Genomic DNA, 26,201 nt, shown 5'->3' on the forward strand with positions numbered 1-26,201 from the left:
GTGCTCGCCCTGGGTGAATTCCTGCGATATTCATCCCTCGGGAAGGCAGCACTGCGCTTTTCTGTCACAGGGCTGGTACGGCTCTGATCTGCCGGCTCCTCCCCGCAGCGCAGCCCGTCAGGGCGATCACTTTTACCGTTTTTATTTTGATTTTTCCCCTTCGATATCTGACGGAACGCCGCAAAACGCTTTGTTCTCTCAAAACCTGACCAAAAAAGATGAATAAAAAAGCGGGTTCAAGCAGCGGGACACCTCTCGGACCCCCAAAAAGCCCCGGCTGCCCGCTCAACCCAGCCCCGCCTCGCTGAGGTAATTCCCGCCCGCCCGGCGCCCGCCCGCACGCCGCCGGCTGAGGTGACCCCGCCCGGAGCCCGCCCGCCCACCGCCTCCAGTCACGCTCCCGCCCCCGCCCTGCGTGACCAGCTCTCCCGGCGAGCCCCTCCGATTGGCCCGCGCCGTCCGTCCGTCAAGCCTTCCCGCGACGCTGATTGGCGGAGGCGGCAGGCCAAGCCGCAGCGCCCGCCCCCGCGGGGGGTCCCCCCGGCCCTCCCCGGCACTTCGCGGCAGTGTCCTCAGAAGACTCATTGGGCCGAGCGGCGCTGGAGGCAGAGGGGGGGCGAGCCTCGCTTCCCATTGGCCGGCCCCCGCGTCAATCCACCCAATATCCGCTCCCCATTGGCCGGCGGGGGCGGCGGGGGCGGGGCGGGGCGGCGCCGGGCGGGCCCGCCCTGTGACTAACTCCCGTGTGTGAGTCACGGCGCGGCCCGGCAGCGCCGTTAAATGCCGTGTGCGGGCGGGCGGGCGGCGCTGCCTGGGCTGCCGCCGCCTCCTCCTCCTCTTCCTCCACCTCCTCCTCCTCCCCCCCTAGCTCCGGTACCCGGCCGGCGGGCCGCGCCTGTCACCCTGTCACATCCCCCCCCGCGGCCCCCCGTCCCCCCGCAGCTCGCCCGCCGCCTGCCGAGCCCCCGCAGCGGCATGGGATAGAGCAGCGCTGCCTCAGCGCCCTCGCTCCTTTGAACCCCGTTTATTTGCTTTAAAAACCCGCATTTCTCCCCAAACACGCACCTCTCTCAACCCCTCTCGCCCTCCCCGTGCCGTGCGGGCGCCCCCCGCCCCGTTGTGCCGCCCGTTTCCCCTCAGCGCGCCCCTTCCCCAACGGTCTCCAACGGTCCCCAACGGTCCCCAACGGTCCTCGCCGCGGAGCCCCCCGGAGCGGGTGAGTGCCGGGCTCGCCTCGGGGTCGGGGGGGTCGGGGGGAGCCTCAGGGGGAGCCCCCCCCAGAGCCTGGAGGTGTTTTGAGGGGGGTGCGCAGCGAGAGCTGTGTGGAAGTTTTTATTTATTTACTTATTTTTGGGGGTGTGTGGGGGTGCTTCGGGCTGGTTTGGTCGCGAAAGTAAAAGAATATGAGGGAAAAAAAAGGGTAAAAATCGCGCCGTGCTGCCCGCGACGCGTTTGGGCTCCGTGAGGGGAGCGCTGAGGTGCGAGGAGCGCCTCAAAGTTGCTGGGGGTCAAGGGGGGGGCTCAGACCCAGCCCCGCTGCCTTGTGGTGACCCCAAACAGCCTTTTTTTTTTTTTTTTTTTCCCCAAATAGCCCCGATCTTCTCGCCCCGCCGAGCCCAGGTGTTTGGGTGTGGGGAAGGGAGCGTGAGGTGGCTCCCTGCCCTGGTGCTGAGCAGGGGGAGAGCCCTGCTGGCGGCTGGGGCTGAGGCGAGCTGGGGGAGCTCGCCGTGGAGTTGTCATGTCTCTATTTCACTGCCATTGATTTTTCCCGAGGTATTTTTAGAAATGCGAATGTGGCGTACGTTCTGGTGTGGCGTGCAGGCAGGGTAGCTAAAATAAAACAGATACATGGAAAACCCCAGCAAACAGAGCGCTCTTTCCACACGCAGAGCTTCCGAAGCTGTAGCGCTCTGCCGGGCTTAGCTGTTCATGTTGGCTGCTTGTATTTTGTAACTCATATCATACGGAAACTGATTGCTGACTTGGAGGCTTACCGGATCTCACAGCACTCCCAAATCGTCTCTCTCAGAAACATGAAAATTAAGGAGACGTGTACTGAACTTCTGTTAAAAGGCCAGCATGGTTCTCAGAGTCCTCCACATGAAGTTTTTTTTTTTTTTTTTTTAATGCAAACACTCTTGTAAGGTGAAGTAAAGTATGGCCTCAGTCAGTAAGTACTGAAGTGACAGGTCAGTAAATTTCTAGAGAAAATGAAGTCTTTAACAAATCTTGGCTTGTATCTGTAAAGAGGGGAGGGGAGCAAACAAACAAGAATCCACTCTGAGGTGGTAAGTACCCTAAATACAGAATCAGCCCTTAGCAGTATCCGTGGGAGTAACTTGCCCAGTATATCCCAAACCTTCCTAAATATTTGTCGCTTTCCCCTTTACGTGGGGTCTTTGAGCTGCGCTCTCTTCAGTCAGTGTGAAGCAGGCCTGCCTCTCCTCTGGTACTAGTTTAGCACCAGTGTGACTTCATTAACTTCAGTGGAGTGGATTTGCATAGATGTGAAAAGTAATGAAGAACCCCGTGTTTTCAGAGAGCCTCCGAGAACGGTGACGTGATGAGCTCTGACTTCCTCTCTCCCCAGACCCAGTTCTGCCACCCTTACTCACAGGAGTGGTACTTTGCCGCACGAGTCCTCCCTCTGATGATGCTTGTGTGACTGCGTGTGCACCACGGCACCAGCCTGGCTGAGTGAGAACAGCAGCTGGTTTTACAGCTTTTTTTTTTTTTCCTCCCCCTGAAATAAGAATGCATTAGCTGACTTTTTCTTGGATTGGGAAGAAAATTTTGGAGGACTTTAGGTGAAGCTGCTCTGTTAAGTGACCATACCAAAAATAACCATTGAAGATCTCTGTTGCTGCTGGTGAAACGAGCAAGTTTTACGTTTTCTGCGTGTTTAGCTTTCCCTTGTTGCTATGGAAAGTGGAAAAAAGATTGTTGCAGAAGTCGTTATCTTGTCCTGAAATTCCTCTGTGCCTGGGGGAATCCATACCTACATGCAGTGTTCAAGCTGTGGTGTTTGTCTGTGGTTTTTCTTGAGACAAAAAAAAAATCACCCAAATTCATGTTCTGTTGTTTAAATGTTTGCTCTTGAAATCATTGGCGGCAGGATCAGGCCCTCAGTTGTTTTTCTTTAAAGCAGTTGGTGGTGGCTTGTATGTGATGTTGTAGAGAGATAGTGGGGATAGTATTATCTGGAGTGTCCACAGCTCAGATCCACTGTCTTGTTACAATCTCAGAAGAAAGCGCCGTGCTAACCTGCCTGTAAAGAAAATAGTTCTAACAAAGCAGGGCTCTCTTCTGCCTTTACGCTCTTATTTATAAATATCTCTTGAAAGATCTGTTGATACTCCTTCAGAACAAGAGACAATTCTTTCGTGTTTGTTTCATGTTTTCATTTCCTTGTGTGACTGTGTTCATTGCTAAGCTTTTGTGTCACTGATTGAGATGTTATTGTAATTAACATTAATTATGCAAACTAGATTGTTTTTAGAGGCTCTCCAACTCCGTATTGATACTGTCAACTTGTTTGTTTGTTAAACAAAAATCCACACATTTCACCGTTCTCAGAGGAAATTGATCAGCCGGTTCCAAATTAACGCGCACATGGGAAACGATGGCAGGATGAAGCTGCTTTAGCTGAAACGTCACATTGAATCTTGAGAGAGGTGGTGAATGCGTTACGGTTGGGTCTGAAATATCAAGGCAGGCTGACCAGGGGGAGCAAGAGAGGGGACCTAGGTACAGCCATTTGAGAGGGTGTTTACACCGCAGAGTCCCACCACGTTCTTTCCACAGAGATGGTGCTGGATTAATTGGGCCAAATTCTGCAGTCCCTCATTGAGCAAAACTCTCACCGAAATATCCTGGAGCTGTCTGCTTGGTTATGAACTGCTGAATTTGTTCAAGAAACAGAGAAAAATGGCAGAGTTTACTTCATTAATTATTTAGGACATTTTGGATCTTAGGCTTGGAGTAGATATCTTCCCTTATTTCTTTTAATTTAGAAAGGGTTTGAGTTTTTTGTAAAGAAAAACCTTTTTTTTTTTTTTTTTTTTTAAAAAAAACAAAACAACTTTGAATTATATCCAGTAATAAACTATTCCCTGTAGCAATGGTAATGTTTTAAAAATAATTTTTTCTATGTTAATTATAATGACATTCACAAGAGTCTTTGTCTGAATCTGAATCACCCCTTTGAAACACTTCAGAGCTGAGAAGAACTGTAAAATCTCTCCCTAGAAATCATAATTGTTCCAATATTTATATGTTGTATTGTTGTCTGCTCTCAGGAAGAAAAAAGAATGAGGGGTGGGGAGAAGAGTTTAAATGAGAACTTGTCGTCACGATATCAAGCCTGAAAATATATGCAGACTGGCAGATTATTCCCTGTCTTAAAAATTAAGTCTCTCTAATTTCCCATTTAAATAAGCAAAAATTTGGTTTGCAGTTTGCTTTGGGTAATGAAAGAGGGTGGCTTTTTTTCTGTTTCTACTTTTGGTGCAGTGGTCCTCTGGAAAGTTAGAAACAGTGCCCTGGGGCTCAGCAAAGTGGAGGGTTTATAATTATATGGGAAGGCTCCATAGCATCAGTGAATTAGCATTAGCAGCTGAGTGAGTTTGTTAAGCTGTAGAGATGGTATTATGGAAATCAATAAAATGCTGATTTCTTTTTCTTATTGCAGATTCCACACTAAAAGGAAAAGATGCTGTTTGTTTGTCTGCCTTTCGTGTAGGCTTGCCAAACCATTAGCTGATTTGGAAAGGCAGTTTTTTTGGTTCAGACAATAAGTAGCAGATATACGTATATTTTTTAACTTCTTTAAATCTTGATTTATTAGATTGTCACGTAGAAATCACACTGACATCCCGGCCTGCAGGTGCCTTCAAGTGTGTCTGTCGGCAGAAGCAAGAGTGAAGGTCACTTATCTTTCTTCTGACATGCTGGTGTGACGTTGTAGCCAAAATGCTATGTGTTCCTTACCTTTCTGTTTCTGCTGCAAGTTAGCTCAGGTGTTGGGAGGGTTCTGGGGAGATACACTGTAATCCATGGTGAAAATAAAAGAGAAATAGTGACCTTAAATGTTTTCAGAGATGTGAGTCAGGAGGGCTGATATTAATCACTGTAAGATCTGTAATATGCATTGGCCTTTATTTCTTTGTCTCAAAGCTTCTCCTGCTTTTATTCTAGAAAGACAAGTAACCAGATCATTCATCACACTAAGCACTTACAGAGAGAGAAGTGACAGATCGACAGCCTTATGTCGAGCACTGGGTAACATGTATGATGCATTAAGTTCTGATGATCTATATAAAACGCTTTAATTGGGAGGAACGGTAAATGGAGGAGCAGCCCTAGTCCAAGGGCTTTGTGGCTCGTTTTTTTCTTCCTGGTGAAAATTAAATGTAAGTTCATAATCAAATGATTTTATTAAAAAATATCTGTATGCTGTGACCTTTAAAATAGTCTGAAATGGTTTATTTGTAGTAAGATACACTGTGGGCTTTGGGGGAACCTGGGAAAGCTGGCTGCCTTAGCGGTGGATAGCATGACTGATGGTAACTGTGGGCTTCGTGGACCTAAGAAGGTCCAACTCAGCAGCTTCTTTGGGAACACAGCAGTGAGAATCTGTTTTGTGACATGTGAGTAGCATATGTACAGAGTTAAGGCATTCTGAGGCGTGCAAAGCATGTCCTCGTATGAACAGAAACAGTTCAAATGCCAGATTTATGAGGCAGGCAACAGTAAAGGTCAGCAACTTGAAAAATTAACACTATGCTCTGTATTGACATTTCAGAGGGAATTCTGATGGGGGTGTGGTTCCAGCAAATGCAAACTTGCGGGTCCAGCCATACAGATAAAATAGACAGCCTTCCCCTTATCTCTTTGCAAGCCTGAACCTTTTTTTTTTTTTTTTTTTTTTTACTGACAAACTGGCAAAATTATGTTTATAGTCTCCCTGTGCTTTACTCTTTCTGCTGATCTCTAGCCAAATGGAGCCAGCGAGGGCCAGCACAGGGCTTGTAGTGCTCAGCTATGGCTTGGAAATGACACTCTGCTACCTGGTGACTGTGAGCAGGTGAAGGCACAGGAGGGCTGAGGGAGCTGGAGGAACACAGTAAATTCCCGATTCCCTAAAATGTTTGCCTGGGTTGTGACCTGTGGTACTTCCTGCCCGTGACATCGCTATGGGGGCCCACTTAAGGACAGCTTTAGAACACAGAAATGGAAAAATGGGGATGGATCTTGGCAGAACTTGAATCATACCTTCTTAGCTCCTACCATGTAAACTAGGGATCCAAGCAATACCAAGGATACAGCTTTTTATAACTGCAAAACTGCAGTAGTAACAGTAACTCCAAAAGTAGCTTCTAGATAGAGACGGAATTGCAGTCACTTTGTCTTTTCCTAAGCTGTTGCTAATGCAGTTAAAGCATTAGTTCTGAGAACAAGTGTGTTGAGGACTCCAATTCATCCTCTTTAAAATTTAAATTTCTATATTCATATATTTGCTCTGAGGGAAAAATAAAACATGGGTTGCTTGGTTATCCAAATTCAACATTCTCATAAAAAATGCACGCAGTGTTTTTTGTTGATTTAAAGTCAGATATTCATGTTGATGGCTTTTTCACTTTTGGTTAGCTTTTCTGGTTTCATTTTAAGTATCTTTTCTTCAACTGCTTTCCTTCTGTGTCCTGTCAAATTACTTTTCCATTGTTTTTGATTCTCTCTGCTTCTTTCTAGCCATTTTTTCCAGTTGTCATTCTTTTTGCACGGTATTGCTGTTTGCTTATAGAACCGCATCAGCAGCTCTGAATAACACCGCTCTATGCAGACTACAAATAAATAGCAACAGTTCCTCCTTTAAAAAGCTTAAGGTGGGAATGTGAAATCTGGGGGACTGGTTCTCATGTTTTGCATCCCACGCTTCTTGATTTTTGGTGTGGAGAGTTGTTGCACCGCTGTCACGCAGCGTTAAGGTGTGTGTTGAAGTGTGGGACACCAGTAATGTTTCGTGTCCTCTGCCCTTGGCAAGGAAAAGATTCGCCACTGCTGACCCGTGGCCAGAAAGGAAAATGCGAAGGGAGAGCCTGCTGAAGGTGTGACACGAGTTGGTGCAGTCAGCCAGAAGGAATCAGGACGAGAGCCAGGAATAATACCCAGGTGTCATCAACTGCAGCCATGTGTCCTGTGCTGTACCAAAGCAGGTTTTTTGATTCTATGCTTCGTGGAGCTCAGTTGTATTTATCTTTTGGTCGTTCTGCTTATATTTAGTTGGCAGTCTTCTCTGCTGTAGTCTCTTCTCATCTTTAATAAGTTATGGATACTACAGACCTCTCAGACTGCACGTCAGGGATGTTATTAAGCATCAGTGGGTTTTCTCTCACCTCATGCTGGAATATTTGGCTCTTGCCAAAGGAATTGAGGTCAGAATCATGGCCTCTTGAGTATCGTGCACCAAAAAAATGTATGTGTTGGAGGTAGCAAAGTACTCCTAGAACAAACAAACAAACAAGACTTGTGAAGTTAAAGGTAATATTTGGTTTGTGATGCAATGTGAGAACTAGGTTATAAAGTGGGGTAGGTTTTTCGTGATGGTGTAAAGGTAAAAGGTGAAGCCTTCTCAAAAGAACCTTTAAACTCTTCAATCCTTTTTTAAAGGATTGCACCAGTCTTCTGCCGAAGCTGCTGACTTGGAGGTTTTGGAAGGCCCTCCTTCCTGGGAGAGGGAACATCCTTGACAGTAAAGTTTCTAATCAGGGCTGAAGCTTCTAGGCCTGATGGTGGTAGTGGTTGTTCTCTGATATCAAGAGACGTGATGGAAGAGAGAGCAGCCAGATGTGTGATGGGAAAGGACCCAGTAATAAGGCATCCTTCCAGCATTCAGCCAGAACTAGGAGGCTGCCTAAACTGTTTTTTGATTTTAGAATATTTTGAATTCATTACCTATCTACAGATATTTCAGTACAAATTCTAGGGAAAGGCAGTTTCTGTTTTTGTTTTTTTTTTTTTTTTTTTTTTTTTCAGACTTGCACATCTTTATGGCTTTCCCACCTTGCAAAGTTAAAAAAGGAGAAAACCACTCTGTGGGGATAGTCTTCTACTCTTCCCCCTGCCACGTTCAAAACGAGTCTTCCCTTGTTCAGAATAAAAGCTGTGATAATTCATTTCCTTTGCTATGATGATCCATTGCCCAAATGTCCTGACAGTATAATTTGATCGTGGTGCTTAGACAGCTATCATATCACTCTTATAAAACAACAGCATTTGAAATCTTATAATCCAAGAAATCCAAAGCTAAAGTGCTTAGAGCAGTGACTAATTGCATGCTAGTGCATATTAGTGCATCCTTCTGAGTTATGTCCCTCATTGGCTGAGACAGACTTGCAGATGAGCTCTTAACACATTATTTAACAAGATGGTAGCATTCTGAGTTTGAATTACTTGTTGCTTTTTTCTGGTTTTATTTATCTTCTCCAGCCCCAGTTTAGGGTTCAGACCTCCCCGTTTGTTTTATGGGAAAGCCGCAGTTCCCGTTTCCTTCTAGAGCTGTTGCAGCACGAATGAGCAAAGCGTGTAGGGCTTCTTTCAGGGGCTATCAAAGTAGCCTGTGTTCTTCACACAAGAAAAGTTAAGAACACTTATCTGTTTTCTTCATTTTGTTTCATTTCCTTTTTCTTCTTTCTTCACCGCTTGTACTCTAAAGGTCCTGGAGCAATTACCCAGTCTGTTTTGCACCTCCCCATTCAGGAAAAGGGAGAAGGTTTACACTGGACTACACGTGTTCTCTCTAGCCCCTTTGTCAAATTTCTTCCAGCTGCAACAGCAGAGGAAAAAAAAAAAATCCTGTTTGAACACTTTTTTTCTTCCCCCCGACTTTAATGAGAGATTAGGGAACAATTCTTCTTTTACAAAGAAGTAGTGTAGGTGAAGTAGTGTATCTTTAGGAAAGGGTCAGCGCCACAGGAGAGCTGTTCAGAAAGGTTGCCAGATCCTCCCAGCCTCTGCACCAGTCTGTCATCAAAGGCCCCTGTGAAATGAAGAAGGCTATACGCTCTGCGAGTGCGTGTGGATTTCTGATGGTTGTGCTGGATTTCTGCCATGCCACAAAACTGATTAGAATAATTTATAATAAAAAGGGGGCATGGATTTCAGAAAGGGATAATGTGAGAGGGGAAGGAGGGAAGTGGAGGCAGGGAGGCCGAATCTGATTTTTTCTTTTTTTTTTCGTGGTTTATGGATGTACCCCTGAAGCTCAGATTTTCTACCTCTGTCTGTTGGAAGCAACTACCACCCTCACTTACGTTGTCAGAGATGACTGCTGTGTGCTCGGCTTAATGTATGGTGTGCTTATGCCTTGCTGTTTATTTACTTGCAGCAGGACTCGGGATATTCCAGGTACTTTCCAGATGCTGATGGATAATCTCTGCTCCAAGGGACTTGACAAAGCAGAGCCAGGCCAGAGGAAGGTGTATAGGTGGGGATTTACAGACTGCTGCTGAGAAACAGAACAAGATTCACAGGAGGACCTTTGAGAGGAGCATGAGTGTGTGGTTAAGGTGTTGTGCAAATGAAATGAGGAGTGGAGTACAGGGGACTCCAGGAAAGAAAGGGGCACCACGCAAACAAGCGCTCTGACCGCTGAGCTTTCAGCCTAGTCTGCGTTTATCAGCCACCTAGGCCTAGTAAATGTGTGCATTTGGTCCCTGGCGTGTCTGGAAAGAAAAGAGATCCTTTGCTTTGCTTCTGCATTACAAGTCAGTCCCTGATCAGTTCAGAACTCCTGACACCTGATCCGTCTCTTGGATGCTTTCCCCTGTGTTTGTCGATGCGCAGTGTGGCGGCCATGTAAGCGGAGTTCTCCTGTCGTGTTCTGCACGCAGAAATGCTGGGAAAATGAGAAAGGGTCTGAGGCGTGAGGTGCGTGTGCAGCGTGAGGCGTGACAAGCCAGAGGGAAGCAGCACTGGGATTTTGTGCCTGCATTCCTTGGGGCTGGAGGTGTTGTCCATTAAGGCCCCCCGAACATGTCTGTAACGCAAAACAGAAAACAAAAAGAAAATGTTTTCTCTTCAGTCGTCATTCTAGCATGGCTTATGTGCGTATGAATCATTCCTCCTCCATCTGGAAGGATGAGATGCAGAGCTCTTTTTCTAAGGAGGTATCTAACATACATCCTCATAGCAGCCAGCAATTGGCATGACAAAAGGGTTACAGCTAGTGGCTGGCACCCTTCCCATCCATCTTGCCACTGGAAGCATAATGCCTTTGCAATGTGCTTGTTCTTCAGGCGCCGCCATGCAGAGCCAGTCCCTGGGACATGTCACAGAGCAGTTGCATGTCGCTTGTTTTTGTTTGTGGCGCCTCCTTAGCGGCACAAGGACTGGGAAGTGGGAGTAAAAGTGATGGATTGGTTTTCTTTAGTGTGACATGGAGCGGATGGGGAGCAGTGAGGTACTTGGGGAACGTCCCCAGGTGCGGGAAGGTGAGCAGCAAGGCATTTAGCATGGTCGGCGTAACATAAATGTGGCAGAAGAGCTTGTTTTGCTTCCTACCCTCTATGCTTGGTGCAGGGCAAGGTGAAGTTTAGTAGTATGGAGTGCATCTGGGTTAAAAAAAAAAAAAGTGTTCTTGTATTAAAAAAGTTACAGACTTTGTTCATGTAATCTGACCACATCGTACATGTTCTTTTTTCCACTTGAATTACAAGAAGACAAAGGCCCTGACTCGGTTAACTTAGTTTCCAGTGTTCCTGTGGTGTCAAGAAATAATTTTATTGCCCACCTTTTTTTAGATAGGTGTATGACATGGTGTCAGAACGAGCGGGAGAAAGGAGATCCCCTTAACAAGAGCTTTGTTAGAGCAAAGCGCTGAGGTTATCTTTTGCTTTTGCTGAGCCTGACTGGCAATGACCTCAGCTTACAGCAGTGACCAGCTTCAAGATGCAGCTCAAACCGCCGTGTAAAAGCTGGATGTTTTCTTGCTGAAGCTCCTTGAGGCACTCCTGCAACGCACCAAAATGTGTGCCCAGGGGACTGGATATGTATTCACTGCTTCCTCCTTTTGAAGGATGGTTGGAGATGAGATAGAGGAGAGTCCAGGATATGCTGCCTGCCCCTGGGACCTCGGGTGCATTTAATGAGCTGGCGTTTGGACCACTTGTTCTCGGAGCTGGGACCTGTGCCTGTTCCTCCCCAGGAGCTGTGTGAACAGGGAGAGCCCCCGCTTCCCTTCCCCGCTCTGCTTTTTAACCAGTACCTGCTCCTCCTTTCTGCGTAACAAATCTGATTCTCCTCTGTGAGGTAGGCAGAACTCTGCTGCGGGAGCTGATGGGCGTCTCACACGGGATGGTCAGGGGGGTTTAGGGCACTGCTCTTGCTGAAACTTCCACCCCATTGGGATGGGGTGGGGATGGCAGGGAGGAAGTCACCGCTCTGCCTCACCTGAGGGAGCTGAGTCCTGGTGTGCTGCGTGGAGGGTGCAGACCTGTGGTCACTGCCTTGGATGCGAAGTGAGCAGCTTCTCTTCTGGTGAGGTGGGTTCCTATCTCAGCGTGTGGGTGGAGGCACCTCCTTTGGGTGGGTGTTCCTAGTGTCTCTTAGCTGACTCTGGACAGTGATGCACTGAGCTCAGAGGGGTACTGGCCTCTTCCCCACCATATTTTGGGTGTGGGGGAGAAGGGGGATGGCTGCTGGGACCTGCAGGCGTTCTGTGGCAGAGTTCCTGCTCTGAGCTGAGGACTGCTGTGCCCGCTTCCATCAGAGCTGTTGTGACAACTCAGCGGGGACTGAAGTTCTCAGATAACGTCTGCTTCCTCCCAAAATGCTTTTGGGAGGACACTTTGGAGCTGGGCTGTGAAACAGCGCCCTGGAAAGCCACTCTGCCCTCAAGAGTGGGACACTCCTGCATGCTGTGCTCTTCTAGACCTGGTGGCTGTGGAGAGCTTTCCTCTTGCCACGTCCCCAGCTTCTGTTTTATCTTCCCCGATACATTATAGCCTGCAGAAGACCCTTCAGGCAGAGATGCTTTGTTACTTTCTTTAGCTTCATGATTGCTGTTTATACTCCGGTGTAATAAACACAATTAGCATTTCTGGCTTATTTCAGGGTGTGTGCTTGCGTGTGAAAAAGATTTGGATACATTAATTCTGCTGCCTTTCTTACCTGTGTCTGAGATACTATCTGCTTACTATCTTTCCTCATACACAACAGCTATGGAAAGGAAATAACACTCTCTGGGCTCTTGGAAACATTTCAGTAGCTTGGCTTTGGTAAGCAGTACTTCAGTAAGAGGGATTGAGGGGGAATAATACTGTGCCTCTTTGAGAACTGTTTTCCAGATCCTCAGAGCAGAGTCAGAAGGTGAAGGCTGCTCCTGCCGCACACTTCACGTGCGCTGTCTGACTGCAGCATGCTCATGTATGTGGATTTGACTCTGGGACAAGCCCAGACCCAGAATCTGGGGACCCCCAAGGCAGAAGAATTGGGTTTGCTGTGTGTTTGTATATGCTGAGCAGGTGTATATTTCTTTTTTTTTCTTCTGGGTGTGCTCGGAGTTTTAGCCTGAGTCAGCTGTGGGTATTGCCACTTGCTGAAAGGCTGAAGAGCAGATTCTCGTGGCCTGAATTCCTCCTAAGGCTCTGTGCTTGAAGGCCAGGAGTCAGCTGGAAGGGAAAAAAAAAAAAGATACGGGGCCTTGGATGCAATTTAGGGTGTGTGACTCTGGCTCCTCCTCTCCTGTGATACCAGCATGCCATAAACATCTGATTTTGGAAGCTAGTTTTTTTTTTTTGTGGTTTCTTTTGTGTTATCCTCTAAAGTTTGAGAGCTTGCATCCTGGAAGGACTGGACAATGCTGTGCCACCTGTCAGCAGCACACGCAGTGGGTGCTGGATGAGGGAGGTGCCCAAGCAGAGGGCGCTTTGTGGTGTTCCCAAGGCGCTCAGCTGTGCGGGAACGGAGCCCTTCGGGGCTTGCTTATGGCCACGAAGAGTCTGATCCCTCGCTGCGTTGGCCCTGCTAATCTCTGACTATCAATCATCCTCTCCCCGTTTGGAAGAACTTTTGACTTAATAATAATGAGAGATACATCAGCTTGAGTAATTTCTGTTTGAAGATATTAAGCTGTGTGAACACTGAAGAATATTATATCCTAAGCTTCTGAGGAGGGCCAACCGTAATGCAGTGCCACTCTTGGAATGATTTGTTTTAACTATAGGGCCGGTTTAAATAGAGCTATTTAAGTGTATGTTGCTGTTCCTCATACATCAAAAAGTGAAGTTCAGTGAATAATGACTTATCGTGGGGCACTGCAGTGAGATAAGGACTCATCATAGCGTTGCGAGAAATGGCAATGTCGTTAAAGGAAAAAAGACTTTTTGTCTATAAGCTTAATTGGAAAAGCCAGAAATCTCGAGTGGAGGTTTCTAGCATCCTGGCCAACTGGAGTATATCATAATAAGAACAAATTTCTGTGTGCAGAGGGTGTCCAAGGCTTTGATTGCTGCATGAGCCACATAGCTGTGGGATATTTTCCTCTGTGTGCCTTTTATGCAGATAAGTGATGGTACCTGATTTCTGGTCCTGGAGGGGGAAACTAAAGCCTTATTATCGAGCAGCTTTCCAAGACACAGGAGCTGTCATTAAGTCACCAGTGGACAAGGGAGCTGCGTGTGGCAGGCATTAGCTCTTTTTCTGCTTTTAATGGAAATGACTTGCAGTTATGTCATGTCATAATTTTTTAAACTGTGTGAGGGGGTGTGACTCGTTTACTCTCACTCAGGTTGTTAAAGTGCACGCAGAAGCAGCTGCTTGCTGAGGTGGCTGATCCTATGGACTAGGTGTGGGGATGGCCAGTTACAGGGGTATCGGGCACTCGCTTTCAGAGAGCACTGCAATAAAGCCACTGCGCTCAGGTTTCCCTGTCCCCTGAATTTGGGTCCATCCTGCAATATATGGAGAGTTTTAAGAGGAATGATGCTCAAGGCTGACACTGCTTTTCCTCCCTTTGTGGCGTTTACTCTAACTTATTGCTTTTAGCAAGTATAATCACTGTACTGCTGTGGTCTCGGGGATAGTTAGCAGGACACCACGATCTGCCCATCTGCAGCAGCTCTGCTGGAAAGGTCTAGTCTGCAGGAGCCCTTGTTTGCTCTTTAGGATAAAATGCAATTGAGCATCTGGAGAAATCTGTTCTATAGTGGAAATGAACTATAAATACATAACGGGGGATTTTTTTAGTCATTACACCTAAATTGGTTATTTTCTACCACTTGTAGGACTCCTTTTAAAAAAAAAAAAAAGCTGCTTTTTCTACCTCCACGAGAAAAACACCAGCTCAGTGGGCAAATGCTGTGCTATGGGTAAGATGTAGAAGCAATAACACAGGAGGAGCAGTGTGAGGAAAAAGATAGCTTCCTGCTCTGTGGTGTTTCTGATTTATTTGTTGCTTTTTTTTTTTCTTCCTAATTATATGGAGTTGGAGGAATGAGCTGGTAGGATATGAGTGTTGCTATCTTGTTAATAAGAGTTGTGGTCATGGATGGCATGCAAGCAAGAGGCTGCGAGGGACTGCTGGGATGTGTCCGAAGGAAAGGCCAGCAATGAGCCAGGCCAGCACAGGGCTTTCTCAGGTAGAAGGTAAACTGAGGGAATGTCTGCAAAGCCAGTGCCCAAAGCTGGAATTCTGCTCCTTTTTCCAGTTAAACCAATACGTAAACCAGTTCGCTTGATGCTCCCATTAATTTGGACTACTTACCTTTCCAGTTCTTCCAGCTTGTGATTTGGGCAGGATGAGCCAGCAGGGCAAATGACGTTCTGGAACTGGCTTGACTTGTCTCTGTGTCTCCCCAGAAAGCCAGCGTCGTCTTTACCACCAAAACAGTGACCGGCTCCACTGCTATTGTCTGGGACACCTGAGACTCCGCAGCAAAATCATCTGCTACTGCTTAGAAAAGGGACGATGAAGGAAAACTTGCAATCCTTTGCCAGCTTTCTGTGCTTCTCTACCCAGTAAGGCTTTTCTGCACCATACAAATGGTGTAGCAGCTGTGGCTCGAAAATCACTGGGGCTTTTCCCTCGCCGTGGGGTATTTAACTGTATCCAGCCCTGGCACCTTTACAAGCACAGACAGCAGAAGCTGTGTATGGGGCCGGCATCACGTACGTGCCAAGCACACTGCTGCTGACAGCCATGCTCTCCATGTCCCCTTCTGAGGTGACCAGAGAGAGCACAAAGTGGGCTGGCCCGCTGGAGTCCGAGCTGTGCTCTTCTCTGGCTCGAGGTCTTGAGCATCTTGTCCCTACAGATAGCAGGGAGCAGCGTGAATAAAAGCCTTTTTTTTAATGGAGAGCTGCACACCTGGATTAGCGGGGGATCTATGGGACAGGTTGGATCAGGGTTTCTTATACTGTGTGTTTGAGAAGGGGGCACGGTAAGGAGGAGACTGGGTACTTAGCGCAGCGTTTAATTTGATTGTGTAACTCCACCGCAGTGAGCTCGTGACGTGTGTTTCTGACTTAACCAAGAACCACTGAAGGTGCAAAGCCCCTTCGTGTCCTCCCTGTTCCAGGAAGCCCTGACGGGCCTCTGGCTAAACAGTCAACAAGTCCGCGGAGTCACTGGTGTTTTGATGCCTGTGGAAAGAGAAGTTGGCAGTGGGAGTCGTTTTCTGGCTTGTGTTGCTAACTCTGCCAAAGAAAATCAGCTTTCTTGACCTGAAACAACACTGAAGCTGCGTGCAGGCTGCAGAATGCAGCAGGGCAGTGGTCTTTCCCTCATGTCTCAGGACATTCAAAGGAGATTTCCTTGACATCAGAGTAGACCCTTGTCTTCCCTTGGATTTGGTTGAATTCAGAGGGCCATAGCTGAGGTCTGAGGCCTGCCTCTTCCTCTGGTTTACTTCACTATCAATTTTTTTCTCTCTCTGCTCAGGGCAGTAGTAAAGCCTTTGTGTTATGTTCTCACCCACCACTAAGGGCTCCATGCTTTTGTCTGCTGACTGTATCGGTGGATACAGCTGGTATGCTCACCCACCAAAAGGGTTTTTGTTTCACTGGTATTGCCAGAAGCCATTGTCAAGTGTGTTCTGCCAGACAAAATAAAAGGAAACCTCTGAGTCTCAAGAACTTGTGAAGAAGCCCAAGAAGGGAAATTGTATCTCTGGCAGCCCCTAGGCCCTCTGACACAAAGATCAGTGATCCACGTCTCCTGAGACATTGGGGATCAGGGGCTGGATTTCTCCTCTTACGCCAAAGGTTGCCTGCCTCTGACAAAAAAAAGAAAAGAGGAAAAATGCAAGTTGGTTTCATTGGAAAAAGAAAAAACAGACGATGCTGAAAACCTGTAACTGAACTGACTTGATCTTATGATTGAAACTCTTGCAATAGCTGGCTCTGATCTACTATAACATCCACACACAGTACCGGGGCAGGCTTTTTGTTTGCTGCTGGCTTTCTTTTTAGTTTTGTCTGCACAAAAAGGAGGGAATAGCATCAGGTGACGAGGCAGGAAACACTCGTGCATCAAAGTGATTGACTGTTCAGTGCCTGGAGTTGGGAGTAAGCCATATCTTAGACCAGGAAAAAATAAACAGAGCAAATGGAGCCGCTCGAGTTGTTCAGCGTGTAACAGAGCCTGGCAGAGAAGACGCTGGCTGCAGCACTGCACATCTTCCTGGCCTGAGCGATGCTGCACCAGGGAACTGGAGAGGCTGAAATCCTGTGTCAGTTCTGCGTCTGGCAAACTTGGTGACAAAGATTTACTGTGGGCTCCAGCGGGAGAAAGGGAGAGCACTGTACCTCCCAGAGAGTTTGGATGCTGTGCGTGCTCACGTGAGGGGAAAAGGGTATTCCTCCCTTAGAAGGTACTAGAGATCAGCTGAGGCCATTTGATACAGCATTACACAGTTGTGTAAAACTCAGTCATGGGGTTTTTATTTTTGAATAGTTAGCAAACTGGGCAGTAATGATATAAGTGATTAGAGCCGTGATTATCTGCGTTGCTTTTGATTTTGTGGCTGAACCAGAAATGTGGGTTGGCTTGAACTGAAACAAGAAAAATATCTCTTGTTAACGTGAAGAAAATAAGACTTCAGGTAATCCTAAAACCAAAGATTTTTTTCTTTTTTGGATTGTTTCAACTCTTTTAGGTTAAAGATTAAGATTGAAAACAAATTCTAGTTTTAGAGAAGCTGGAATTTTAAAGGGCTGTTGGAGTTCAAATTTTTTTTCTGGCCTTCTTGAACCCACACTCCGAACGTTACATGGGCTGGATTCACCTGCAGAGCAGAAGGGAGCTCCAGTCCCCCACTAGCAGCTTTAGCAACTAGAAATTCACCTCTCTCGTGGGGGTGCAGTCACAACTGTGTTCAGCTCCCTTACCCAGAGCAGTGCTGAGTGCACCACTGACATAATTCTCCAGACCAAAAACTTCCCGGCATCTTTAACAGACAGATAAAACTGAAAGTCATTCAGAGTGAGAAATAGAGCTGTTTATTCCACCGAGCAGTGTGTAAGTGCAGGGTGAGTGAAAATGATTCCCTAATGAAAAAGCAGTAAAAGAGCTGAAGAGCGCAGCAAAACAAAGGTCAAACTGTGTCGTCGGAATGCAGACAGAGGCTAAACTTATTTGCAATATATACAGAGGCCAGCTCAGTGTAAAATGAAGGCAGCCAGCCCAAGGAATATTACTATGCATAGGGTATATATTTGCGTTATGGATATATGCATATGTATAAATAAAATGTAGATAATCTGTGGTCATACATTCTGAAAGCCTGTCATCAGAACAAATTGCAAAGTGCAGAACATGCAGAGGTTCAAAAAGCTGCAGCTGGAGAACATAAACCAAGGTGACCACAGAACCGTGCTCCTTAGGGGTCGCTTTGTTTAAAGCCACCCGTTAAGGCTCTGCAACACACTGAATTGCCACATAGGTGCCCGAAAGGATTGGTGCCAGCCTTATAAAAACAAACACTCCCCCTCAGATTCACCTGTCCATGTGGCAAAGTCCCTGTTGGCACACCGATGTGAAGTTTGATGCTATTCACCCTAGCTTTAGTGGACCAAAGTCTCACGAGCCTGACTGGAAATCTTCTGTTAATGCAGTTTTACAGATATACGATGTACAGAGCGGGGTTTTCACAGAATACCAGGAGGCCCTCCAAGGGAGAGGGGGTTACAGAAGTCATAGGAGATGCTGATGCAGGTCCTTGTGCACCAATGTATCATCTCTGCTGTGCCCCCTTCGTCCCCAAGACGTGAAGCAAAAGGTGAAAGTGTTAAAAATAAGCGTCGCTGATTCAATGCAGCTATCAACCAAGTTATTAGCGTATGGTTCCTGCTTTAAAGATATAAATGCTATTTTGAACTATTGTCTGCATGCAGAAGGTCTAAATGAGGCCACCTTGAGAACTATTTACCACAGTGTGGTTACATGAGGAAGGTACAGAGATGAAAAGACTTCCAAAAGAGGAAATCACGTCTAGACTTCAAAATGCCAGTTCTCAGTTTTGTTTTAGGTGGTCGTGACCTGTCTGGTATCTTTGAGCCAGCACGGAGGAGAAATTGACTGAGAGGAGCAAACAGTACTGTAAGGAGACAACACATTGGTTCAGAGTACAAGTTCCCAAACCCCCACAGTGAATGTTATCACCAGCCCTCAAAATTCATCTCAGATTTGGAAGGCAGCATGTATTTGGTCTGACAGAGTATCAATTGAATACCACTTGCAAGCTTTTTTAGGTGTCTTCATGAACTTAAGCATAGAACATTGGACCTGAGGAGAAGAAAAGTTCACCCATTTTGCCAGTTCAAACCAAGTTCCCCCAGTTTTACATATTTTCTGCGTGCGCTGTGCTGCTGATGTTGAGGGGGGGATCTCAAACTTGGTACTTCCCTAAACAAGGAGGAAAACAATTGTTTATATTGTCTGTGGTTAACCTACAGAGCAGTATTAATGGTCTGTGAAACCTCTTCGGATAGATGGCTCAATAGAAACTTTTGAGAAGCTCTTTAGATGTGAAAGAGGAGTTCCGTGAGGAGATGGGGTAAGACGGTTAAAATTGTCAGGAGAACGAGCTGATGTGCATCTGAGGATGCTTTCGTGATACGTTTGTGGGAAGCAAGAAGGCAGAGGAGTGTGTAGTTGGGTGCTGGGGGAAGAAGTCATCAAGTGGGGCTAGGGACTTCTTTCACTCAGGTTACAGGGGTCTGTGCTTGGATGTCAACGCTGGAAACTTCCCTTGAGGTGCAAATAATTGCATCTAGTGTTCACAGACAGTGGAGGCTTTTTCCCAGCAGAGCTGCTAGTGGAACTCTTCGCTTCAAACAGATCCTTGCAGCTATTGAGATGATTGTAATGGATGAAAGTTGTGCTTGAAAATAGAACTTGGCGTTGGCCTGCATCTTCTGGCCCTTCCCCTCTACACCACTTATTCACAAGTAGTTTGGTCCCTTGCGGGGGCTGACATAAATGAACAAGCATTATGGAAAACATCAAACTTCACAGGATTATTTTTCTTTCATGCATCTCTAATATATTCTAGTGTCTTTTTGTTTATCAAACTTTAATTATGTAATTTTACTTAACCCGGAGTTGGGGCTTTCCGAGTTCTAGCAGAGGAAGGCAATGCAGTTACTCTGAAAACATAAACGGTCCTAGTAAAACGTGCCTATTTCATCTATTGTGAAGTACTCCAGTTTTCACCTCAGTTCTTTTCTTGACAAGCATCTTTTTTAATTCTGTAAGTTTTTTGTTCAGATTTTGTGAGTATCCCGAGCCTTCTTTCACTCGGTTATATTTTGACTATTTTCTCCGTACACTGATAGCTCTCAGAACAAACCAGGCAGCGTTTGCTTTTCTCTCCTTCGCTGTTTCTCAGAAGACTATTGCTTTTTCTGTTGCTGTTTTACTTCTGGTATCAGACTGGAAAACAAAAGTAGCTTCCCCCCCCACGTCTGTGAGTGCCTGCAAATAGACACACGTGCACTCTCTCCCCCCAGCATGTGCACATGCATGCAAACACACACAAGGAGTTTGTTCTTGCTTGTGCGCAGCCAAAAGAGGCCGGACACTGCTGTCTTCAGCTCAGTGGAAGTTGGCACCGACCCATCTCCAGCAAACAACAGCCTGACGTCAGCTCGCGCAGCGGTGATAGCAGTATAACTTGAGAGATTTTTCAACTGGCCAAGCTGTTGAAAGGCTATCGCTGGGTTTGATAATCTCTGGCCGCACTTGAGAGGAAGCGGCGCGAAGGTGGGGGGAGGAATGGCTGCTTAATGACAGAAATAATAGAGCAATTCCTGATAACTTCCCCGAGGTGGAGAGGTGATTTTTAAGGCTTGCACTGAAGGGTATTCTGATTCCCATCTTGGCAGCTGCAGTCCTTCTCCCCATTGTTATTTCCAGCTCCTGAAATCCCGAGTGCTCGGTCGCGTTCACATTTGCACTGTATTGGAAGTTGGAGAACAATTAAAGTGCCGTGTAACAGTCAATCAAGCAGATGATGAAATTTGACTTTCCTATTGTGTTGAATAAAGCGCTTTCATTGTGATTTTAATTCCTGATGTTTGCTTTATGTGGTGTAGATATAGTTCAAAGAACTGGGCCTGGTGATACTGAGCTTTTTGCGAGGTTCCGTACATTTCTGTTCCTTTTGCTAGGATATAAGCACAAAAATCGTTGAGGCCCCAGATCTTGACCGCAACACCCAGAAAAGGTTTACTTTAAAGGTGTTGAGTCCTTCTTTGTTATTAAATAAGGCTGGAATGAAGACACCGCTTTGTGGTGCTGGTTTCAGATAACGTCTTTAGCAAAGTGGCTGTTTTCCTGTAATGCTACAGATGTGTTGACTGCAAAGTTAGCGGAGCCTCCATTGCGTTTCTGAAACAGAGCCACTGTGACTTAAATTTAATAACAGATGGTTCTCCTCATAACCCAACAGTTGAAAGAGACTTCTCTATTGTTCAGCACTACCACTGAAAACACATTTCCATTATGAACTTAGAGTGCTCCTATGCCAAAACCAACAGTTAAAAATGAATGGTTTGCTCTGGTAACAGGACAAAACAAACATGAAAATCGTTGTGTTGTGTGACAGAAAATCGGAATATTAAAGTAACACAGCTGATAACCCAACCAGAAAAGCTAGTTGATGGGCTGTTCTGGACTCAAGAACGCTTCTAAGCAAATATTTCAAGTCTATGAAGAACAGTGCATCAGTTTCTGCTTTGTTTCTTGTACTGCTGCAGAGATAGCAAAAAGTTCATATTCCATCTAGGTCCCGTCACCAGGGATTTGCAGAGTTTGTGAAATCCTGGACGAGAATGTGAATAACTGCCAATATTAACATTTTCTAATGTCCAAACTTTTACGTCTGCTTTTAGGGTATTCCAGCCTAGGTTAATAAGAAAATCTGTCAAAGTAGGGAGGGACGAGAACGAGAGAGAGAAAGAAAAATTGGCCCTGCTCCAGCGTGGGGTTTGTCCTGCTTGTGAGCAAATCCGATGGCAATGCACAAGTCTTGCAGATTGCAACTTCTTTGAAAGCGGGCAGGAAAGCAAGCATCTGTGTGAGCCCACACTTCTCAGAGGATTCAAAGAGATCAAAAGCAAGAGTGGAAGAGATCTGCGCGTCTTGTTCAAAAAAGAGCGGTCCGGCTGGGGCTGCTGATCTCGCAGCGGGGAAGGAAAGGGTGAATGAATAGCTGCTGCTCTTTCAAAACCCGGGAAGTCCTGACAGTCCTTGGAGGCTGGCGTGGCTGCTTGACATCCTGCTCCCCAGAGGGGCTGGCGTGTGGCAGGGCCTGACCGTTTGTGATTTACGAGGAAAGCCCAGGGCTGGTCTAGAGGACACCAGGAGCCAAGCCTTCGGATACTTCGTGCTTGAGAGCTTGCGGTAGCGCAGGGGTTGCCTGCTCAGGTTAAGAATTTGATCAAGAGGAATTGGCTGAAGCAAAACTTTCTGAAATCTCGGGCTAAATAGCCACACTTCTTAGGCTCGAGGGCCAGTGGCAACTCCAGCATCACGGCTGCAGCCCCGTGCGGATGTGACCTTGCAGGAGAAAGGCTGCTTGGATTGTCCCCACCGGGCGTGGGCAGCGTTACCTGTGTACAGTGCTTGGAGCAGGCTGCCCTAGGTCTGTTTATCGCCCTTTGCTAGCTCCTGTGGCAGGCTGCTAGCGCCTTCCCTACAGCGTGTTTCCTTTCTGGGGCCAGGCTTGTGCCTGTGGAGGGTGAAATCATGACTTGTAGGGCTGCGGTGCCTAGGGCAGGCTTAGCTGAGCGAGGAGCTCCTCCTGGGTTGCTCCAGCAGCACTCTGTTGTGTGGGGCTTGCCACAAGCCCCAGCGGAACTTCCCCTTCCAAAAACTGCAGCAGCAACTAGCGAAGATGGTTAATCTCTCCGCTGCAGCCCCGCTGGAGATCTGTTATGCCACAAGTGGGAGGAGACACGCAGGAGAAAAACTCTATTTTGTTTTGTTGTCTGTTTTTTTTTTTTTTTGCCATCCTTTACCATCTCTCATCCAACCAGCCTCTGCTACTGCCCAAAGCAGGGAGATGAGCTGGTGGGAAAGGCCTGTGTGTTTTGCTCCTACCTCCAAGTGTGTAACATTTGCATTTGCTGCCAGTGCTTTGCTTCGGATAGGCAGCGCTCCCCTGCTCTTTTCTGCATGTAACAAAGCTCACTGGATGGCTGTGAAGGATACAGGTCACTTTGTGTCAAGTGATGTCTTCAGTTTTGCTTTAATGTGGCCAGAGGTCCAATAATATGGAAACATAACCAGCTGTGGGGAGAAAAAAAAATCTTGAATTTGCTTCTTGGTTTTATAGAGAGTTCTAAAAAGGTTCATAAATAGGCTGCTCTGTTATCAGGGTGTAATTTTGGCATGATTTCGCTGTACATCTTAATTATTCTCCCTCAAAGATTCAGAAAAGTCTTGAAGTCTTATGGTCAGTCCCTTCAAGGTAATGTTGCAAGACTTGTGATGAAATGCTGCTGGATGGTTCTGTTTGCACTCTAATTGCTTTTTAGATCCTTGCTGGGTGGTATTTTTCAAGATTTCCGTGGAACAAAGGGCTTTAAAAACAGCCAACCAAACAAGAGTGAAGCTGCAGTTCTTAGTTAATCACTTGGCTCTGGGAGTACCCACGGAAAAGCCACTTTTCCCCCTCCTGCATGAAGCCCAGTGAAGTCTGGGTAAGTGACACTGCTGCGTGCTCCTGCCTTTGCGCCCTTGGGTGCTTCTAAAATGGTTACTGCTTTCCTGAATAGCAAAGCATCATCATAAGAATGGCCTCTCCCCGTGCTTGGTAGCAAGGCGAGATGGGAGCAGGCTGCACAAACAGCTCTGGGCAAGGCTGAGAGCTGAAGGGAGATGTCTTACCCGCTGTTACCCCAGGAGCTGTGCTGCTTTAGAAAGCAGGAGCTGCTCCCTGACCTGTTCGGTGTCTGCTACAGCAGGAACATCAGCGAGTTTAATGAGGTGGAGGACAGTCCCCCGTAGCTGCTGGGGACTTTTTGTTTGCGCTGAGGTGCTCCTGTGGAGGGAAGGAGCAGAATAACAACTCTGCAACTCGCATCAGCTCCATTTAAACTTAAAAACCCAAGCACGCTTCGCAGGTCTGGTTTCACACTTGGCTGGGTGCTCACGGCTCTTGGCATGAAGGTGGGATTCCAGCTGAAGGAAACCAGCACGATCAAAAAGGAAGGGAGCCACAGCGCTCCTCTCTGTTTCAGAGCCACCATAGCCTGCTCCTTTCTTGTTTTTATTATTTGTCCCCAGTGGGCTCGGCATTCTGGAGCACATGATACCTGTGTGTCTGCTCCCTGTCTCGTGTCTCACCCAACAGAGGGCTCATTCCAGAGTCCCCCGTGGCCTTTTTCTCAGCCTGGAAAGCCTCTCTTTGTTTCTTTGTTCCACCTTGTTTCTCCTCGTTTCACATTAAGGGTAACATTAAGCACCGGGAACTTACTGATTTCCCATAGTTGGCAATGCCATGGAAGCCCAATAGGGAGGAAGAAATCCAGCAAAGTGGGGGAAACTCATGAGCAGGAAGAAGCAGACTTACCTACACAGGTCCTACACAGAGCAAAACAGGGGGTTCTGAGCTATTTTGACAATCTAATAAAAAGTGCTCGGCCCTCTGTTCAACTGAGGGTAAAGCTGCTACCTGTCGAGGCCCCCTGGTTTTACCCTTACAAATACCTTGTTGATTTTCTTTTTCACCCTGCATAAAACAGAACGCTTAAAAGCGAACAAAAACCGTCTTGCAACTGAACTGCCTGCTTCTACCACTAAAAATTGACTTAATTTTCTCAGTAACACAATAGCGTGTTGAATTAAAATGGCTGGAAACCTCCTTTAATTATGCTGATTTTATTTCTCTTTTTGGTAGCAGTAACTCGCAGGCAGTGGCACGCCAACAAAGACGGCTTTGAATGAGCAGCAGTTCCGAGGGGTGCCATCCCGCTCCCTTCCCCCAGCCCCATCTCCCAATTCTTGATGAAGAAAACAAGTTGCTGCCTCTTCAAGATTTTTCTCGGCCTTTCTGCTGGTGACAGGAGTAAGTGTTAGTAACATCTGCTGGCCCAGCCTCGCTTCCTCCAGCAGCACTGGTCTCTGGCAGGGCTGCGTGGAGGAGCCAGGAGCCGCTGGCGCCCCGTGCCAAGCACCCGCTGCGGCTTCGCCAACCAAAGCTCTCAGCAGAGCTGCGGGCTGCGATAGCGGCGTCAGCACGGGCTCCACACGACTGTTAGGGTCTCCTTATCTTTTCGTGCTGTCTTAGGCCCTGGCTCTCACTAGCAGTAGGGTTTTTTTTCTGTTAGTTTGTATTTGTTTTCTCTTTTTGAATAATGAATGTTACTTTAAACAAAACAGCCAGGGGGGATAAGCAAATCAACATGTGGATCTGAAAACATTTTCTATTAGCTTTAGCTTAGAAAGTTACTATAAATGACAGATGTTACAGAGCGCTTCTCTTTCACAATCCGTTCTCTAACTCCTTTCTGCATTTTGACAACATTTTGTGAGCCACAAGATTTTCTTTTCCTTTGCTCTGACAGGTTTCCTTGATGGTGGCGGTAACTGGGAGAGAAAGCATAGCTGTATGTATTTTAATAGGGACATGGCATCTGTAAAATCACACCAAAAAATGAGCAGTATGTACAGGCTTATGCAAACCCTGCTTTATTTTGCACTTGCTTGCTCCAGAATTGGTAGGCTTCCCTTTGGATGGAAGAGACAAAAAGCATTTTGTTTTGCCTTATTGAAGTAAGGCATAGGTTTCTCAGCTGTCTCCTAAGGCTGGTTTGCTCTTTACTTTTTTCATCAAATAAAAGAAAAGACGGAGATGCAGAGGCTTTGTCATGTCACACATGTGAAGTCGACAGGAAAAACTGACGTGCACCTAGGTAAAAATTTACTTAAGTAAAATTGTAGGAGTGATCTTGCTGCTTGCTCTCAGGTTGTACAGTGCCTGTGATGTACTGAGGAAAAAAAAGCAGTAAGGCAACGCTGTGCTGCGGATTCAGGTTTTTTTGGGGAGGAGGTAGGAGGAGTTCCTGGTTATTTTATGTGCGATTTCCTGATGTGAGAAATTTTAAAGACTCTTGTGGCAATTTATCTGGAGTTTTTCTTCTATTAACATCAAGAGGCAGCCTGAAATTGTACTACCCTGTACTTCACTCAAACCAGCCTTATACAATAATCCAGTTGTTTCTTCCTTCTAAATACACAGTGTGTGCAGGGATGGTTCTGGAGGCTGCAGGCAGCCACAGCAGAAAAGGACTTTCGTGGTTTGCTTTTGCTTTCTCTTCCTGTCCCCTCCATTTTTCATATAAGGTTTTTATCAGGCTGAGTTTCTGATGGACTGCTCATTGCAAGATCAGTGGAAAGTGAAACTAGAGTGTTTTGGGACTTCGGTAAATTCTTTTGGTTTTCATATAGCGCTCTTATTGCAGGCACTGTTCTTAAAAACAACTCAGTGGACTGAGAAATTAAAAATGTCAATTGATAAATTGATAAAATGGAAATCTGAACTTTATCTGCAGGAAATATTAATGGAAGAGAAGCTGAGTGTGTCCCTCCCTGCCCCCAGCAGAATGCCAAACGCAGTCGCTTTGTGTCATTTTTAGGAGCAGCTCTGAATACCTCTAGGTAGCTGAAAGTGAAAAGTTCAGAAATCAAGTCGCTAATA

At 46.5% G+C, this 26,201-nt stretch overlaps 1 protein-coding gene across 17 annotated transcripts in view; it reads left to right on the plus strand.

Annotated features, from left to right (window-relative positions):
* The first annotated feature begins 666 nt into the window (after nucleotides 1–666).
* The window catches only part of SERTAD2 (SERTA domain containing 2), a 78,859-nt gene continuing 53,324 nt past the window's right edge, over nucleotides 667–26,201 (plus strand). For 5 of the 17 annotated variants that reach the window (XR_014691015.1, XR_014691016.1, XR_014691017.1 and 2 more), the window contains exon 1: nucleotides 667–1,216. The gene's annotated coding sequence lies outside the window, so the exon portion shown is untranslated. The other 12 variants (XR_014691024.1, XR_014691025.1, XR_014691020.1 and 9 more) reach the window with 11 other exon arrangements.

The sequence above is a fragment of the Aythya ferina genome, assembly GCF_964211825.1.
Source record: "Aythya ferina genome assembly, chromosome: 3".
Lineage (NCBI taxonomy): Eukaryota > Metazoa > Chordata > Aves > Anseriformes > Anatidae > Aythya > Aythya ferina.